This window comes from Dreissena polymorpha, chromosome 15 (genome assembly GCF_020536995.1).
Source record: "Dreissena polymorpha isolate Duluth1 chromosome 15, UMN_Dpol_1.0, whole genome shotgun sequence".
Lineage (NCBI taxonomy): Eukaryota > Metazoa > Mollusca > Bivalvia > Myida > Dreissenidae > Dreissena > Dreissena polymorpha.
The window spans coordinates 3077473-3086442 of NC_068369.1; positions in this window are offsets into that span (position 1 = coordinate 3077473).

An 8970-nucleotide genomic window follows, 5' to 3' on the forward strand; every position below is an offset into this window, starting at 1 on the left:
TTGGAACGTCATTTAAGCAAAATAACAAAGTGCGATTGGTCAATAAACGAAAACTAAGCCAATGAAAAGTCGTAAAAATGTTGTATTACACACGTGTAATAAAAAAATATGTAATGATAGTATTACATTGGAAACAGGGTATAGCATGTGTTAAAAAGGGGTAATTAAACACATGGCTTACAATGCAGAAACCAGGTTTTTTATCTTATTTTGGGAAAAAAGCCTGGCCTTTTTGAGGGGAAAAATAATCGCGCGAAATGCTGGTTTTGGGGAAAAATCACGCGAAACGCTGGATTTTGGGGAAAATACGGAAAGTCTTAAATAATCGATTTAACATATTTTGCTGTTTTTAAAAACAAATTGAAGGCAACAGATAATTTAATTGTGCAATATGTCATATTATCTACGCTGGATCAGGTTAACTTATGTATTTGAAGTTTAGAAAAAACAATAATTATAACAATCACATTGATGGATTGTCATTTCCAGCTAGATATTTTTACAGACTTATATTCAATTTTGGTGTGGTCAACTGGGATCATTTATGTGAGAATCGGGTGAACACATACCACTGCAGCTAGCAAGACATCAGTCAGAGTGACATAAATATTGCTATTAGCTGTACATATTCTGCTAATTTGACAGAACATCAACATTGCTTGGGCTTGTTAAGTTTTAGACTTATTACAATCAGGGGCTGGCATATGCCAGACATAAAACAGCGCCTCATTATGTAAACAACAGCTGCATAACTGTAAGCGAACCGTATATTATGTCGACAATTAACTTGCGTAGCAACGTCCGAAATATGCAACATCCGACTTGTATGTCAATATTTAAAATTCAACATGTAATAACAACAGGACATATTTACTTAAAGAAAAAAACAACAACAGTTAAACAATTTATTCTATGAAAATGAAACAAATCAAACTGAATACTTATCATTTTATCGGCAAAACAACTAATTATCCAAACATTACACATGGAATCGCACATTTCAATAAAATTATGCCCCTTAAACGTAAATGCATATTGATATAACGAATTCATTAAACGTTTTCAAACATTAGTAATTTGAATTACATTGGATATTAAGAACACAAAACATATATGGATGTTAATCAAACCCCGTTGTTGTTTATTTGTCAAGCTCAGTTTGTAAGAAATAAATAGGTTTATTAAATTTATCGCGTGGTAATAGTATACAAAATATAACTCGTCAGACAAAATTAAGTACACAATGATACTAACTTGGTTCTGTCGTATCTCTTGGAACAACCATCTGCTGCACAAAATACAGTTATTTGTATTGATGCTATTTAAGCAGAATAATTTCTTCTATGTATATTGAATTAATAACGCGTAACTTATTTTCTTTGTTTCGCCACATATGGAAGCTAGCCTAAGCGCTTTTCATGACTTAACGTCACAATGTTTATGTTCGTGTGTGAACTTTCCCATGACAAATATTTAAACACAAAATACTAGAAAACTATATTTTTCCAAGATAATTTTTTAAAATAGACTTGTTTTTTTCCCCTCAATTATTAAAAGCGATAGCTGTTTTTGCACAAATAAGAGGAATTCGCGATGCAAATGGTCAGTATTTTTAAAAGTGTGCAACTCATTTTTTCACATTTTTCAATTGTTAGACGACACTAATTTTTTTCACAAATTTGAACAGTTTGAGACTCATATTTTCACAAATTTGAACAATGCTCAATTAATTATTTTCTCAATTTTCAGCAGTCACAACTCATTTGTTCACAATTTTGAAAAGTATGCAACTTATTTTTCCATAATTGTCAAGATTGCGAAGCTCATTTTTTTTTAAATCTTCAACATTGCGCAACTCATATTTCACAATTGTCAACATTGCGAGACACTTTTTCACAATTTTTAAAAGTTTGCGACTGATATCTTAAGAATTTTAAACAACGCGCAACTCATTTTTTTCACAATCATTTATTATGTTGAATAGTCACCACCCATTTTTCTCATTGTGAACAGAGCGCAACTCATTTTTCCACAACATGAACAGTGTGCGACTTATGTCTTCACAAAATGAGGCGGCAGAGGTTGCTGCACAAAGATAAAAATGCCCACTGCCAGAAATGTTATCCAAAAAATAGCCACATGGGTTATTGGAGCTAAACAACCCTTTCTACTTTCAACAAGCACACAGACCAATGACAGTAGGACTACTGGCACTGACCGTTTGTTCATCAGCACGAAAAATGGGTGTCAAAAATAGCACAAATAATGTAACATATGTTATGTGCATGTATACCGATGAAACTTACAAACCACTTGACCTGGAAACATATGGTGCAGATCTACATCTACATCGGTACGTTGACCAGTCAAACTTGACAATTACTCAACGGATCATTGGTCACAACAGCGTACACAACATCATTAATCTCAGCAATATATATCTCCGACTTCAAACACACAGTTTGCAAAATCGCTAAATATTGCACAAAAGCAGCTTCCTTACTAGCTCGCTTACTTGCGAACTATTTTTTATGTGTAAATATGCATAGACGCTAGTGGATATGTAATCAGGCTACCGTAAATACATCAATGAAAATTAACGCTTGTTTGTTTTTGTTTGTTTTGTTAATATTTTTTAAAACGGGTTCAGCTTCGTATGTTAAACGCAATATGAACTTAATTATTAATTTGGGAATAAAATCGCAATATGTATTATTTAAAATCAAATCTGATTTGTCTAGCGCGTGAATTGTCTCCTGGGGGTGAATTGTCTCGGGGTTGCTATCAACGCTTTTAACGCTTCTGGTGAGAACTCATTTTATAGCGATTGCGCAATAAAAAACACCACTTTTTAGGGATTTAATCAAAAACTGGATTTTTCATAGATTTTATTTACCTATTACCCAATTATATCTTATTAATATAATGTCATTTTAATAAAGCCAACATCTCAATCATAACAGTTCATCTGCGGAATTAAAAGTCGTCGAAAAAATTGAGTTATATAATCTATATGTGGTATCACATTTATGTTTGATATCGCTATAAATGTGCATCATATTATATGACTCTCAATATAATACTATTTAAGATTATTTATAAAAAAGCACACAGTGGATCTACCTAAAGATTAGGGATCTTACTAAAGATTTATAATTCATAAGTATTGACAGTAAAAACCGCTTCGAGTAACTGCGCGAAACATTAACATGTTCGGGAATACGTTGAAAGAAAGTATATTATAGAAAATAAACTCACGACTTAAAAATGTACGCATATAAGAAAAAAATAAATAAAAAACCATACTTGAAGTCGACTTTCTTATATCTCTAAAATCGTACACTCCTTATTGAATTAAACATTTTCCGTCTAAAATATACTCATACGTATAAATACATGAATAAAGATTTATAAACAAATTATCATCACTGAGACCATCACTAAGTATTAAGCCCATTAAATTATATCTTTCAGCAAAGAATTTCACAATTAGTTTTTGGCCTCGGGCAAAGCCCCAAGGCCATAGTAATGACATCAATTTCTGAGCCTATCCGCATTGGCTGGTTGCCAAAAACCAAATTCCCAAATCTCCGAATTACCACTTAATTCGTGCGCAGAATTGCTAAGCATCGGCTACGACAAAGTTTGTATTGTTTACATATCCATGCGAGAATAGGTTCGTCACGTGACGGTCTAGGCCGAAAAGATACGACTGTTTACGGAGACAGTAAGAAGACTTTATTTTCTGAGACATTTTTTGAAGGTCTTATATTTGGTATTTATAAACATATTTCAAAATATTCTTATTATAATTTGCGTTAACAAGACATTCCAGAAAAAAAAGAAAATGAAAAAAACATATATTCACGATCATTCTCGGAAATAGACGAAGTAACCGGACATGGTATTTCACTATCTATCTATCTATCTATCTATCTATCTATCTATCTATCTATCTATCTATCTATCTATCTATCTATCTATCTATCTATCTATCTATCTATCTATCTATCTATCTATCTATCTATCTATCTATCTATCTATCTATCTATCTATCTATCTATCTATCTATCTATCTATCTATCTATCTATCTATCTATCTATCTATCTATCTATCTATCTATCTATCTATCTATCTATCTATCTATCTATCTATCTATCTATCTATCTATCTATCTATCTATCTATCTATCTATCTATCTATCTATCTATCCATCCATCCATCCATCCATCCATCCATCCATCCATCCATCCATCCATCCATCCATCCATCCATCCATCCATCCATCCATCCATCCATCCATCCATCCATCCATCCATCCATCCATCCATCCATCCATCCATCCATCCATCTATCTATCTATCTATCTATCTATCTATCTATCTATCTCTGTTTACTGCAAACCGCTCTTTCGAGCATTATAGGCAGATATGGACACTGTCGAGTCTGTTTCATGGGAAGAACCAGTACTTGGTGTCTATGGAGGAGATAATGAGAATGCTCCCCGAGTAGAAATCGAACCCAACACCTAAGATCTGTAGAGTTGAACACAAGGTTATCGATCCCACCAACGTGTCGTGTAGTTCCCCACCGTCTATGTACACTGTAGTATATATGCAAATATTGTCTTTTCTTGCAGTCTCTGAGCTTCTGCACTCAACCGCTAGGGTCAATCCGTATAAATTTGGAAAAAGGGAGAAATTCGGACAATATTTCTTCCCAAGCACAATAAATCTAGCCTCAGGCCTTCAGTGCCTACAGCGCTTCGATTTTAAGAATGTGACATTTAAACTATTATTATTGCAACTAACTTACCGCCGATCAAATTGTGGCTTACTTCGCAGCCTAAATCACAATTTTAAGGAGCGCAAGTATTAAGAATAAACGTATGCAAACGTATATCATCTTTCTAGAACGTCTGATTTCGTGTTTAAGTTATCATATTGAATTTTGAACAAGGAATACATGTTAACTGCTAACTTTCTGCAAATTTCCAGAGTCTTATTGCTTTGGCTTGAATTTTGTTCCCTTAACAGATGATGGATCAATTTTTTATCATTTATTGAATTTCATGTTTTATTGTATAATAAATACTCAATAAGGAAAAGTTAATAATAAACAATCTTCTGTTTTGTTTAATTGTTCATATAATTGTAAGTTTTGATTCAAAAGTTATCACACAATATCCATTAACTTGTCATTTGAAACTTATTATACAGACGACATTTACATTTTAATGCACGTAAACCATGTCCATTATTTACGCTCTTTATAACTTGAAACACTATTTCGTTATATATTGTAGCATTGAGAATTCAGTGAAAATGTATACATGTTAATGCTATTGACGTAACGTAAACTTTTGTTTATATAAAAAAACATTTACGAGCCGTTGTGTTATGTACTGCTCACGTGCTCAGATTTTAAGAAACATCTACAGTTTAGATAGGACAAGTCAACTTAGCCATAATTACTACGATTTCTCTAATTTAGCAAAGGCGTTAATTAAATCAGTGTTATTATAAACCATTTAATGAAATTAAAATACGCGATTTAGCTATTCTAAAATGTATCCAGTAAAATGTTCTATTTGACTTCTCAATACATTTCGCCAATAAATGTATATATTAAAAGGATGTTACAAACAAACAAACACAAATTCATATGTGAATAAATATTATATTCATAAACCTTACATATGTATTTATGCACCAAACTCCTTAGACCCTTATTACTGCCAATTTAATATGAGGTCAACATTAAAATTGTAGATGATTGAATTGAAATAAGGAAAGTACGATGAAGCGACTGATCAGTAACATGTTCACTAATTTTACACTAAGTGAAAACCTTTATTCGCAATTCATTCTTTATTTAGAATATCAAGTGAATGCTTGAACTCAAATTTCAATGTGTATGTTTTTATCAACGTATCTTATTACCACAGAAGGGCATAAATACTCGCGGCCTCTTATTTTTCTGATTACATACTTTAGTGAACACTTATCGTTAGTATTATTTACACAATCTACGTCTAAGTAAAAACAGCTCTTGGCGATTAGGAAGTTTCTGCTGTCAAAAGTAGGCTTGATTGCGATCTTGAGTACTTTAACGAAATTTAAAATAGGAGAATCTCAAAACATCGAATATTTTAAGTTGGTATTTTGTGTTCGCTTTACATTAACTGTTCTGAGGCAACATATACAATTAAATTTTAAAACTTTACATTGTCCCATTGCAATTAACAATTCTAAGCTTTAAAGAGAGTTTAAACGGGCATCAAATATTTTACTTTAAGTTCATTGACACTACCCCCGAAACACTACTATCTTCCTTATTGACCTCGCTCACACATATACATACTCTTCAAAATATTTGAATTTTATTTATTTCCATGTTCAAGGGAGAAAACCTGCACATGTGTTTGAAAAATTTAAAATATCTCTTTTAAAGGTTTGGTATATAACCATGTGTAGATGAAACCCAGAATCGTTGGGTTAAGGGACGAAATATATATGAAGTTGTTATATCAGTCAATGACGACTCTTCTTTCTTTTATTCTAAGCCTCACATGACACATTATACAAAAGGCAGTAAAGTGTTATTCTCTGTACATCAGAAACCGAGACCCACAGAATTGGCGAAAATATAGTATTATTTCAGCACTAGAAATCTACGAACTGGCTGGCTATTATACACTGTTGAAAACAATTACATGCCTATGTATATAAGACCCCGAGCCCACAGACCGACGTTGGTGCCAATATACTCAATACGTCAGAACATGAGATGTTGGTACCAATATTCTCAATACATCAGAACATTAGATGTAAGAACATTACCAATTATGTTAGATGACGAGGCCGATAGAGCGTTCCGAATATTCCCACTAAGTTAAATTACGAAACTCGCAGTACGCGGCGACTACATGCGAGCCAGATCGAGGTGCTTATACTCACCAGAACCCGACACCCTCTAAACGCGATGACTCGCGCTTTGATCAGAAACCAAGGCCAGGAAAACGCGGGGTCTATACTGACAATACCACAACATGGCACAAACATAAAGATGTGCTTTTTATCAATTTTATCAGAATCCGAGATCCCCAGGAGCGACTACACCCACTATATCAGAACTCAAGCAACTCAGAACCAGGTGACTATAGCCGCAATGTCAGAACCCGAGACATTTAGAAACCAGGACCTGCAGAACAAGAAGAATAAATCAATCACATCATCATCTTACATCCACAGAAAGCGATGATTATATCCAGTATTTCGAAACCCGAGACTCACAGAATTTGGTGTCTATACCCACTTTATCAAAACGTTAGACCAACAGAAAGCTGTTCCAGTATACCTGTTAGGTCAAAACACAAGTGCGCAGACCCTTGCGCCAATATAACCACCATTTATGAGCCCGGGACCCACAGAAAGCGTTGACTATATCCAATGTATCAACTAGAACCCGATCAAACAGAGTGCGGTTAACAAAAACTTTGCTTTAGTAAACTTGACATACGCCACATGTGTGCGAATTTTACATTTCCTTGACACGAAGTACTCAATTAATGCAGCTCAATGCTAACATGTTTTATTGTGTGGGTAAAATAATGCTCTGTTAAAGATAGCCCCCAACCTTCCCCCCTCCCAACGCGTAGATCGAAATGAAATAACATATACTCAAATTTAAGTAATGATAAGTTGAGAATTTAGTCCTCTGATATCAGGTATATGATACTTATCTGTATGTTTGCTTAATTTTACAGAAATAATAAGCCTCCTTTGATACCAATATGATATTTAGTATCAATAGAACGTCTGTCAATAGTACTGCCTATATGTTTTTTATGAAAATCGATACTAAAAAATGCTCGTGTTAAATGCATGTGTTCGACAAGGAAGATAGATCGCGTGTACAAATGCAATACACTTAACCGGTCTTCATTTAGACGTTTGTTTTTTCACCTAAATGAAGTTTTAACTTACGTTAAGTACGTTAAAGAGTTATTTAAATGAACCGCTTTTTTTTCTTCAGAAATTATAAACCATTTAACATATTGACTGAGCGTCACCATCTTGATATTTATTACCGAATATACTGAAAATATGAAAACTTAACAACTTTGTTCAAGTAATGTAATACATTTATACCAGTCGTGATATTTAATCAATATACACTAATAATTGTACACAATACGGTATTTAGAACTTTTTGTTTTTGTCAATCGCGGTTGACAGTCCCTTTAAACATGCACTGTTAAACTTGAAATAAAGTGGAAACTTCAGGAGTGATTTTCCTTAGAAAACTGCTGTCTTTGTTTACAAAGAGAAAACTTGTTTAATTTGGTTACACATTAATTATTGTATACAAATAAACCTACAGGGAATGCATTCTCATGGCTCAAAGAAATATCAGGTACACCTAGTGATCTATATGACACGGACACCTAACATGGACGAAATAGACTTTCCTTAAATCTGCAAATCCGTCGAAAATCCCCTTTCTATTTTTGTCCTAATGACATTCTCATCATACGTGCAACAATCTTGAGTCAACACTGTAGTACGTAAGTCGTTTATGGGATGCAATAAGCAAAATCTATACACATGGGTGCGTGTGGGTGCAACAAGCAAACATCGGACCTTCAAGATAATTAAAAGGTGCGAGGCTGCACAACTGTTTCACGCAGTCACGCACGTTTCCGCCGCTCAAGCCAAAAACGACCGTTCGTCAGCTCGTTTAATTATTACCACAAAGAACAAACGTGCACATGTCTTGAATATGACTTCACACAACTACAAATAGAGAAAAGGTTGGACTTATTTTTGCTATCAATGCCATCCACTTTTAATCATCAAATAGTTTATACATCAACATATATGGGTTGTTTTTTCTTTAAAACTTGGGTTTTAGCTTTAATTCAAACGAAATTCTAAGGTTAATTGAGAAGCTTAATTTCATGTCTT